The sequence below is a fragment of the Cyprinus carpio genome, unplaced genomic scaffold, assembly GCF_018340385.1.
Source record: "Cyprinus carpio isolate SPL01 unplaced genomic scaffold, ASM1834038v1 S000001067, whole genome shotgun sequence".
NCBI classification, from domain to species: Eukaryota; Metazoa; Chordata; class Actinopteri; order Cypriniformes; family Cyprinidae; genus Cyprinus; species Cyprinus carpio.
In genome coordinates, this window is record NW_024873788.1 from 1 (window position 1) to 7,500 (window position 7,500).

Sequence of the window (7,500 nt, forward strand, 5' to 3'; positions counted from 1 at the left end):
CTCTGCTTGCAGTTGCGGGAAACCCAGTCCAAAAAAGAGAATGAGGTGGGCACTTGATAAAAAAAGACATCCTTCGAGCCGGAGTAGGGATTACCAACACCTCAACCTACAGTCCTCCGCTCTACCAGCTGAGCTATCGAAGGCACGGAGTGCCAGACAGAACCTCAACCTATCGGGGTTCTGTAGCTCTACTGCTATCCAAAAATCACTTCTGGTGCAGGAAGGCTTGCTGGCTTTTTGAGGAGGGAAGCAAAAACGAACCCACCTTCCCATACCGGGAGTCGAACCCGGGCCGCCTGGGTGAAAACCAGGAATCCTAACCGCTAGACCATATGGGAACTGGCCCACTAAGACTGGCCACAGACTTCTGGGCCACATTCAGTACGTGTGGCCAATGTCGGGGCAGGGTTTTGTAGTGACGTATTGCTTTTGGTGTGTGACTTTAACTATGTGATTATATTTTAGCAAAACAAGAATTATCCGAATGCATCGTTTGCTGACTTAAATCCTGTTGCATGCATTCAAGATATCTGTTGTTTGACTTGCCCAGGGAGTTCAGTTTTTTTTTTTTTTTTTTTTTGGGGCAGATTCCTGTGGTTGCTGAACAGATACCTCGAACTGGTAATTAAAGTCTTGTCCAGGCGAAAATACTCACGTCATGCATTTGAAAACAAGCATGGCAACCGTTATCTAGAGGAAAAACAGCCTATCCTCATTCTGTCAAGGTACAAAAATGACAAATTGTGAGATTAACAATGAAAGTGAGACAAATTTTTAATCGGATAAGTTGCTGATTATTCGCTCGTTCAGTTTCATTTAGTTTACAACTTATTCTCAATTTCCAGGTGGCAATTAGTAATAAGGCTACAAAATGGCAAGCCCATGACATCAAAACCACATGGCATTACAACCTTCAAAGTAGTAAAGCAGTTACAGAGTAGCGACGAATTTGTTCATTCCAGAATAAAATGACTGCCAGTCTGGAGTTTATTTTCACGTTAATCGCCGAGCTTGTCGGAGTGCTTGTGAGACGAATTGGAATCACAAAGCATGTGCTCGTCTCCCCTAGACTTTGGAATGGCTATGCAATATACGGCTTTTGTGGAATAAAAGAAGCATGCCTGGAGATTTGCCTTTTGTTCTGGACTTGGCAAGAAAAAATAGAAAAAGAAAAAAAAACACAACAAGAAAACAGCCTGAGAAAAACAACCACAGAACGAGCCAGCCAGGAGTCGAACCTAGAATCTTCTGATCCGTAGTCAGACGCGTTATCCATTGCGCCACTGGCCCACCGGTAGAAGTGTCACGCGATTGCACCACACTTGTTGGTATTCGACGTGACAGAGGCCAGACTTGCTTTCTGCTTATTCTCATGATGTTATCAGGAGTGCAGCTGACCAGCCCTTCCCTGGTGGTCTAGTGGTTAGGATTCGGCGCTCTCACCGCCGCGGCCCGGGTTTGATTCCCGGTCAGGGAATGCTGTTTTGCCTTCCAACGGTGGACTGTGAAGTCAAGCTCTGCTTGCAGTTGCGGGAAACCCAGTCCAAAAAAGAGAATGAGGTGGGCACTTGATAAAAAAAGACATCCTTCGAGCCGGAGTAGGGATTACCAACACCTCAACCTACAGTCCTCCGCTCTACCAGCTGAGCTATCGAAGGCACGGAGTGCCAGACAGAACCTCAACCTATCGGGTTTCTGTAGCTCTACTGCTATCCAAAAATCACTTCTGGTGCAGGAAGGCTTGCTGGCTTTTTGAGGAGGGAAGCAAAAACGAACCCACCTTCCCATACCGGGAGTCGAACCCGGGCCGCCTGGGTGAAAACCAGGAATCCTAACCGCTAGACCATATGGGAACTGGCCCACTAAGACTGGCCACAGACTTCTGGGCCACATTCAGTACGTGTGGCCAATGTCGGGGCAGGGTTTTGTAGTGACGTATTGCTTTTGGTGTGTGACTTTAACTATGTGATTATATTTTAGCAAAACAAGAATTATCCGAATGCATCGTTTGCTGACTTAAATCCTGTTGCATGCATTCAAGATATCTGTTGTTTGACTTGCCCAGGGAGTTCAGTTTTTTTTTTTTTTTTTTTTTTGGGGCAGATTCCTGTGGTTGCTGAACAGATACCTCGAACTGGTAATTAAAGTCTTGTCCAGGCGAAAATACTCACGTCATGCATTTGAAAACAAGCATGGCAACCGTTATCTAGAGGAAAAACAGCCTATCCTCATTCTGTCAAGGTACAAAAATGACAAATTGTGAGATTAACAATGAAAGTGAGACAAATTTTTAATCGGATAAGTTGCTGATTATTCGCTCGTTCAGTTTCATTTAGTTTACAACTTATTCTCAATTTCCAGGTGGCAATTAGTAATAAGGCTACAAAATGGCAAGCCCATGACATCAAAACCACATGGCATTACAACCTTCAAAGTAGTAAAGCAGTTACAGAGTAGCGACGAATTTGTTCATTCCAGAATAAAATGACTGCCCGTCTGGAGTTTATTTTCACGTTAATCGCCGAGCTTGTCGGAGTGCTTGTGAGACGAATTGGAATCACAAAGCATGTGCTCGTCTCCCCTAGACTTTGGAATGGGTATGCAATATACGGCTTTTGTGGAATAAAAGAAGCATGCCTGGAGATTTGCCTTTTGTTCTGGACTCGTCAAGAAAAAATAGAAAAAGAAAAAAACACAACAAGAAAACAGCCTGAGAAAAACAACCACAGAACGAGCCAGCCAGGAGTCGAACCTAGAATCTTCTGATCCGTAGTCAGACGCGTTATCCATTGCGCCACTGGCCCACCGGTAGAAGTGTCACGCGATTGCACCACACTTGTTGGTATTCGACGTGACAGAGGCCAGACTTGCTTTCTGCTTATTCTCATGATGTTATCAGGAGTGCAGCTGACCAGCCCTTCCCTGGTGGTCTAGTGGTTAGGATTCGGCGGCGCTCTCACCGCCGCGGCCTGGGTTCGATTCCCGGTCAGGGAATGCTGTTTTGCCTTCCAACGGTGGACTGTGAAGTCAAGCTCTGCTTGCAGTTGCGGAAAACCCAGTCCAAAAAAGAGAATGAGGTGGGCACTTGATAAAAAAAGACATCCTTCGAGCCGGAGTAGGGATTACCAACACCTCAACCTACAGTCCTCCGCTCTACCAGCTGAGCTATCGAAGGCACGGAGTGCCAGACAGAACCTCAACCTATCGGGGTTCTGTAGCTCTACTGCTATCCAAAAATCACTTCTGGTGCATGAAGGCTTGCTGGCTTTTTGAGGAGGGAAGCAAAAACGAACCCACCTTCCCATACCGGGAGTCGAACCCGGGCCGCCTGGGTGAAAACAAGGAATCCTAACCGCTAGACCATATGGGAACTGGCCCACTAAGACTGGCCACAGACTTCTGGGCCACATTCAGTACATGTGGCCAATGTCGGGGCAGGGTTTTGTAGTGACGTATTGCTTTTGGTGTGTGACTTTAACTATGTGATTATATTTTAGCAAAACAAGAATTATCCGAATGCATCGTTTGCTGACTTAAATCCTGTTGCATGCATTCAAGATATCTGTTGTTTGACTTGCCCAGGGAGTTCAGTTTTTTTTTTTTTTTTTTTTTGGGCAGATTCCTGTGGTTGCTGAACAGATACCTCGAACTGGTAATTAAAGTCTTGTCCAGGTGAAAATACTCACGTCATGCATTTGAAAACAAGCATGGCAACCGTTATCTAGAGGAAAAAACAGCCTATCCTCATTCTGTCAAGGTACAAAAATGACAAATTGTGAGATTAACAATGAAAGTGAGACAAATTTTTAATCGGATAAGTTGCTGATTATTCGCTCGTTCAGTTTCATTTAGTTTACAACTTATTCTCAATTTCCAGGTGGCAATTAGTAATAAGGCTACAAAATGGCAAGCCCATGACATCAAAACCACATGGCATTACAACCTTCAAAGGTAGTAAAGCAGTTACAGAGTAGCGACGAATTTGTTCATTCCAGAATAAAATGACTGCCCCGCCAGGAGTTTATTTTCACGTTAATCGCCGAGCTTGTCGGAGTGCTTGTGAGACGAATTGGAATCACAAAGCATGTGCTCGTCTCCCCTAGACTTTGGAATGGGTATGCAATATACGGCTTTTGTGGAATAAAAGAAGCATGCCTGGAGATTTGCCTTTTGTTCTGGACTCGTCAAGAAAAAATAGAAAAAGAAAAAAAACAACAAGAAAACAGCCTGAGAAAAACAACCACAGAACGAGCTAGCCAGGAGTCGAACCTAGAATCTTCTGATCCGTAGTCAGACGCGTTATCCATTGCGCCACTGGCCCACCGGTAGAAGTGTCACGCGATTGCACCACACTTGTTGGTATTCGACGTGACAGAGGCCAGTCTTGCTTTCTGCTTATTCTCATGATGTTATCAGGAGTGCAGCTGACCAGCCCTTCCCTGGTGGTCTAGTGGTTAGGATTCGGCGCTCTCACCGCCGGCGGCCCGGGTTCGATTCCCGGTCAGGGAATGCTGTTTTGCCTTCCAACGTTGGACTGTGAAGTCAAGCTCTGCTTGCAGTTGCGGGAAACCCAGTCCAAAAAAGAGAATGAGGTGGGCACTTGATAAAAAAAGACATCCTTCGAGCCGGAGTAGGGATTACCAACACCTCAACCTACAGTCCTCCGCTCTACCAGCTGAGCTATCGAAGGCACGGAGTGCCAGACAGAACCTCAACCTATCGGGGTTCTGTAGCTCTACTGCTATCCAAAAATCACTTCTGGTGCAGGAAGGCTTGCTGGCTTTTTTGAGGAGGGAAGCAAAAACGAACCCACCTTCCCATACCGGGAGTCGAACCCGGGCCGCCTGGGTGAAAACCAGGAATCCTAACCGCTAGACCATATGGGAACTGGCCCACTAAGACTGGCCACAGACTTCTGGGCCACATTCAGTACATGTGGCCAATGTCGGGGCAGGGTTTTGTAGTGACGTATTGCTTTTGGTGTGTGACTTTAACTATGTGATTATATTTTAGCAAAACAAGAATTATCCGAATGCATCGTTTGCTGACTTAAATCCTGTTGCATGCATTCAAGATATCTGTTGTTTGACTTGCCCAGGGAGTTCAGTTTTTTTTTTTTTTTTTGGGGGGCAGATTCCTGTGGTTGCTGAACAGATACCTCGAACTGGTAATTAAAGTCTTGTCCAGGTGAAAATACTCACGTCATGCATTTGAAAACAAGCATGGCAACCGTTATCTAGAGGAAAAATAGCCTATCCTCATTCTGTCAAGGTACAAAAATGACAAATTGTGAGATTAACAATGAAAGTGAGACAAATTTTTAATCGGATAAGTTGCTGATTATTCGCTCGTTCAGTTTCATTTAGTTTACAACTTATTCTCAATTTCCAGGTGGCAATTAGTAATAAGGCTACAAAATGGCAAGCCCATGACATCAAAACCACATGGCATTACAACCTTCAAAGTAGTAAAGCAGTTACAGAGTAGCGACGAATTTGTTCATTCCAGAATAAAATGACTGCCCGTCTGGAGTTTATTTTCACGTTAATCGCCGAGCTTGTCGGAGTGCTTGTGAGACGAATTGGAATCACAAAGCATGTGCTCGTCTCCCCTAGACTTTGGAATGGCTATGCAATATACGGCTTTTGTGGAATAAAAGAAGCATGCCTGGAGATTTGCCTTTTGTTCTGGACTCGTCAAGAAAAAATAGAAAAAAAGAAAAAACACAACAAGAAAACAGCCTGAGAAAAACAACCACAGAACGAGCCAGCCAGGAGTCGAACCTAGAATCTTCTGATCCGTAGTCAGACGCGTTATCCATTGCGCCACTGGCCCACCGGTAGAAGTGTCACGCGATTGCACCACACTTGTTGGTATTCGACGTGACAGAGGCCAGACTTGCTTTCTGCTTATTCTCATGATGTTATCAGGAGTGCAGCTGACCAGCCCTTCCCTGGTGGTCTAGTGGTTAGGATTCGGCGCTCTCACCGCCGCGGCCCGGGTTCGATTCCCGGTCAGGGAATGCTGTTTTGCCTTCCAACGGTGGACTGTGAAGTCAAGCTCTGCTTGCAGTTGCGGGAAACCCAGTCCAAAAAAGAGAATGAGGTGGGCACTTGATAAAAAAAGACATCCTTCGAGCCGGAGTAGGGATTACCAACACCTCAACCTACAGTCCTCCGCTCTACCAGCTGAGCTTTCGAAGGCACGGAGTGCCAGACAGAACCTCAACCTATCGGGGTTCTGTAGCTCTACTGCTATCCAAAAATCACTTCTGGTGCAGGAAGGCTTGCTGGCTTTTTGAGGAGGGAAGCAAAAACGAACCCACCTTCCCATACCGGGAGTCGAACCCGGGCCGCCTGGGTGAAAACCAGGAATCCTTACCGCTAGACCATATGGGAACTGGCCCACTAAGACTGGCCACAGACTTCTGGGCCACATTCAGTACATGTGGCCAATGTCGGGGCAGGGTTTTGTAGTGACGTATTGCTTTTGGTGTGTGACTTTAACTATGTGATTATATTTTAGCAAAACAAGAATTATCCGAATGCATCGTTTGCTGACTTAAATCCTGTTGCATGCATTCAAGATATCTGTTGTTTGACTTGCCCAGGGAGTTCAGTTTTTTTTTTTTTTTTTTTTTTTGGGGGCAGATTCCTGTGGTTGCTGAACAGATACCTCGAACTGGTAATTAAAGTCTTGTCCAGGTGAAAATACTCACGTCATGCATTTGAAAACAAGCATGGCAACCGTTATCTAGAGGAAAAACAGCCTATCCTCATTCTGTCAAGGTACAAAAATGACAAATTGTGAGATTAACAATGAAAGTGAGACAAATTTTTAATCGGATAAGTTGCTGATTATTCGCTCGTTCAGTTTCATTTAGTTTACAACTTATTCTCAATTTCCAGGTGGCAATTAGTAATAAGGCTACAAAATGGCAAGCCCATGACATCAAAACCACATGGCATTACAACCTTCAAAGTAGTAAAGCAGTTACAGAGTAGTGACGAATTTGTTCATTCCAGAATAAAATGACTGCCCGTCTGGAGTTTATTTTCACGTTAATCGCCGAGCTTGTCGGAGTGCTTGTGAGACGAATTGGAATCACAAAGCATGTGCTCGTCTCCCCTAGACTTTGGAATGGCTATGCAATATACGGCTTTTGTGGAATAAAAGAAGCATGCCTGGAGATTTGCCTTTTGTTCTGGACTCGTCAAGAAAAAATAGAAAAAAAAAAAAAACACAACAAGAAAACAGCCTGAGAAAAACAACCACAGAACGAGCCAGCCAGGAGTCGAACCTAGAATCTTCTGATCCGTAGTCAGACGCGTTATCCATTGCGCCACTGGCCCACCCGTGGAGAAGTGTCACGCGATTGCACCACACTTGTTGGTATTCGACGTGACAGAGGCCAGACTTGCTTTCTGCTTATTCTCATGATGTTATCAGGAGTGCAGCTGACCAGCCCTTCCCTGGTGGTCTAGTGGTTAGGATTCGGCG

General features: G+C 45.3%; 15 non-coding genes across 15 annotated transcripts in view; 5 read left to right on the top strand and 10 right to left on the bottom strand.

Annotated features, from left to right (window-relative positions):
- Positions 1 to 266: 266 nt before the first annotated feature.
- Positions 267 to 338, bottom strand: trnae-uuc. Its single transcript has one exon. It is a non-coding gene; the product is annotated as a tRNA-Glu (tRNA).
- An 879-nt stretch (positions 339 to 1,217) lies between these two features.
- On the bottom strand, positions 1,218 to 1,290 carry trnar-acg. Its single transcript has one exon. It is a non-coding gene; the product is annotated as a tRNA-Arg (tRNA).
- A 115-nt stretch (positions 1,291 to 1,405) lies between these two features.
- trnae-cuc lies at positions 1,406 to 1,477 on the top strand. The gene has a single exon. It is a non-coding gene; the product is annotated as a tRNA-Glu (tRNA).
- A 304-nt stretch (positions 1,478 to 1,781) lies between these two features.
- trnae-uuc lies at positions 1,782 to 1,853 on the bottom strand. Its single transcript has one exon. It is a non-coding gene; the product is annotated as a tRNA-Glu (tRNA).
- Positions 1,854 to 2,731: 878 nt separating this feature from the next.
- On the bottom strand, positions 2,732 to 2,804 carry trnar-acg. The gene has a single exon. It is a non-coding gene; the product is annotated as a tRNA-Arg (tRNA).
- Positions 2,805 to 2,919: 115 nt separating this feature from the next.
- On the top strand, positions 2,920 to 2,994 carry trnae-cuc. Its single transcript has one exon. It is a non-coding gene; the product is annotated as a tRNA-Glu (tRNA).
- A 304-nt stretch (positions 2,995 to 3,298) lies between these two features.
- trnae-uuc lies at positions 3,299 to 3,370 on the bottom strand. The gene has a single exon. It is a non-coding gene; the product is annotated as a tRNA-Glu (tRNA).
- An 878-nt stretch (positions 3,371 to 4,248) lies between these two features.
- On the bottom strand, positions 4,249 to 4,321 carry trnar-acg. The gene has a single exon. It is a non-coding gene; the product is annotated as a tRNA-Arg (tRNA).
- Positions 4,322 to 4,436: 115 nt separating this feature from the next.
- On the top strand, positions 4,437 to 4,509 carry trnae-cuc. The gene has a single exon. It is a non-coding gene; the product is annotated as a tRNA-Glu (tRNA).
- A 305-nt stretch (positions 4,510 to 4,814) lies between these two features.
- On the bottom strand, positions 4,815 to 4,886 carry trnae-uuc. Its single transcript has one exon. It is a non-coding gene; the product is annotated as a tRNA-Glu (tRNA).
- An 876-nt stretch (positions 4,887 to 5,762) lies between these two features.
- trnar-acg lies at positions 5,763 to 5,835 on the bottom strand. Its single transcript has one exon. It is a non-coding gene; the product is annotated as a tRNA-Arg (tRNA).
- A 115-nt stretch (positions 5,836 to 5,950) lies between these two features.
- On the top strand, positions 5,951 to 6,022 carry trnae-cuc. Its single transcript has one exon. It is a non-coding gene; the product is annotated as a tRNA-Glu (tRNA).
- A 304-nt stretch (positions 6,023 to 6,326) lies between these two features.
- trnae-uuc lies at positions 6,327 to 6,398 on the bottom strand. The gene has a single exon. It is a non-coding gene; the product is annotated as a tRNA-Glu (tRNA).
- An 881-nt stretch (positions 6,399 to 7,279) lies between these two features.
- On the bottom strand, positions 7,280 to 7,352 carry trnar-acg. Its single transcript has one exon. It is a non-coding gene; the product is annotated as a tRNA-Arg (tRNA).
- Positions 7,353 to 7,469: 117 nt separating this feature from the next.
- The window catches only part of trnae-cuc, a 72-nt gene continuing 41 nt past the window's right edge, over positions 7,470 to 7,500 (top strand). The window contains exon 1 of the tRNA in view: positions 7,470 to 7,500. This exon is cut by the window's right edge and continues 41 nt beyond it. This is a non-coding gene — a tRNA (tRNA-Glu).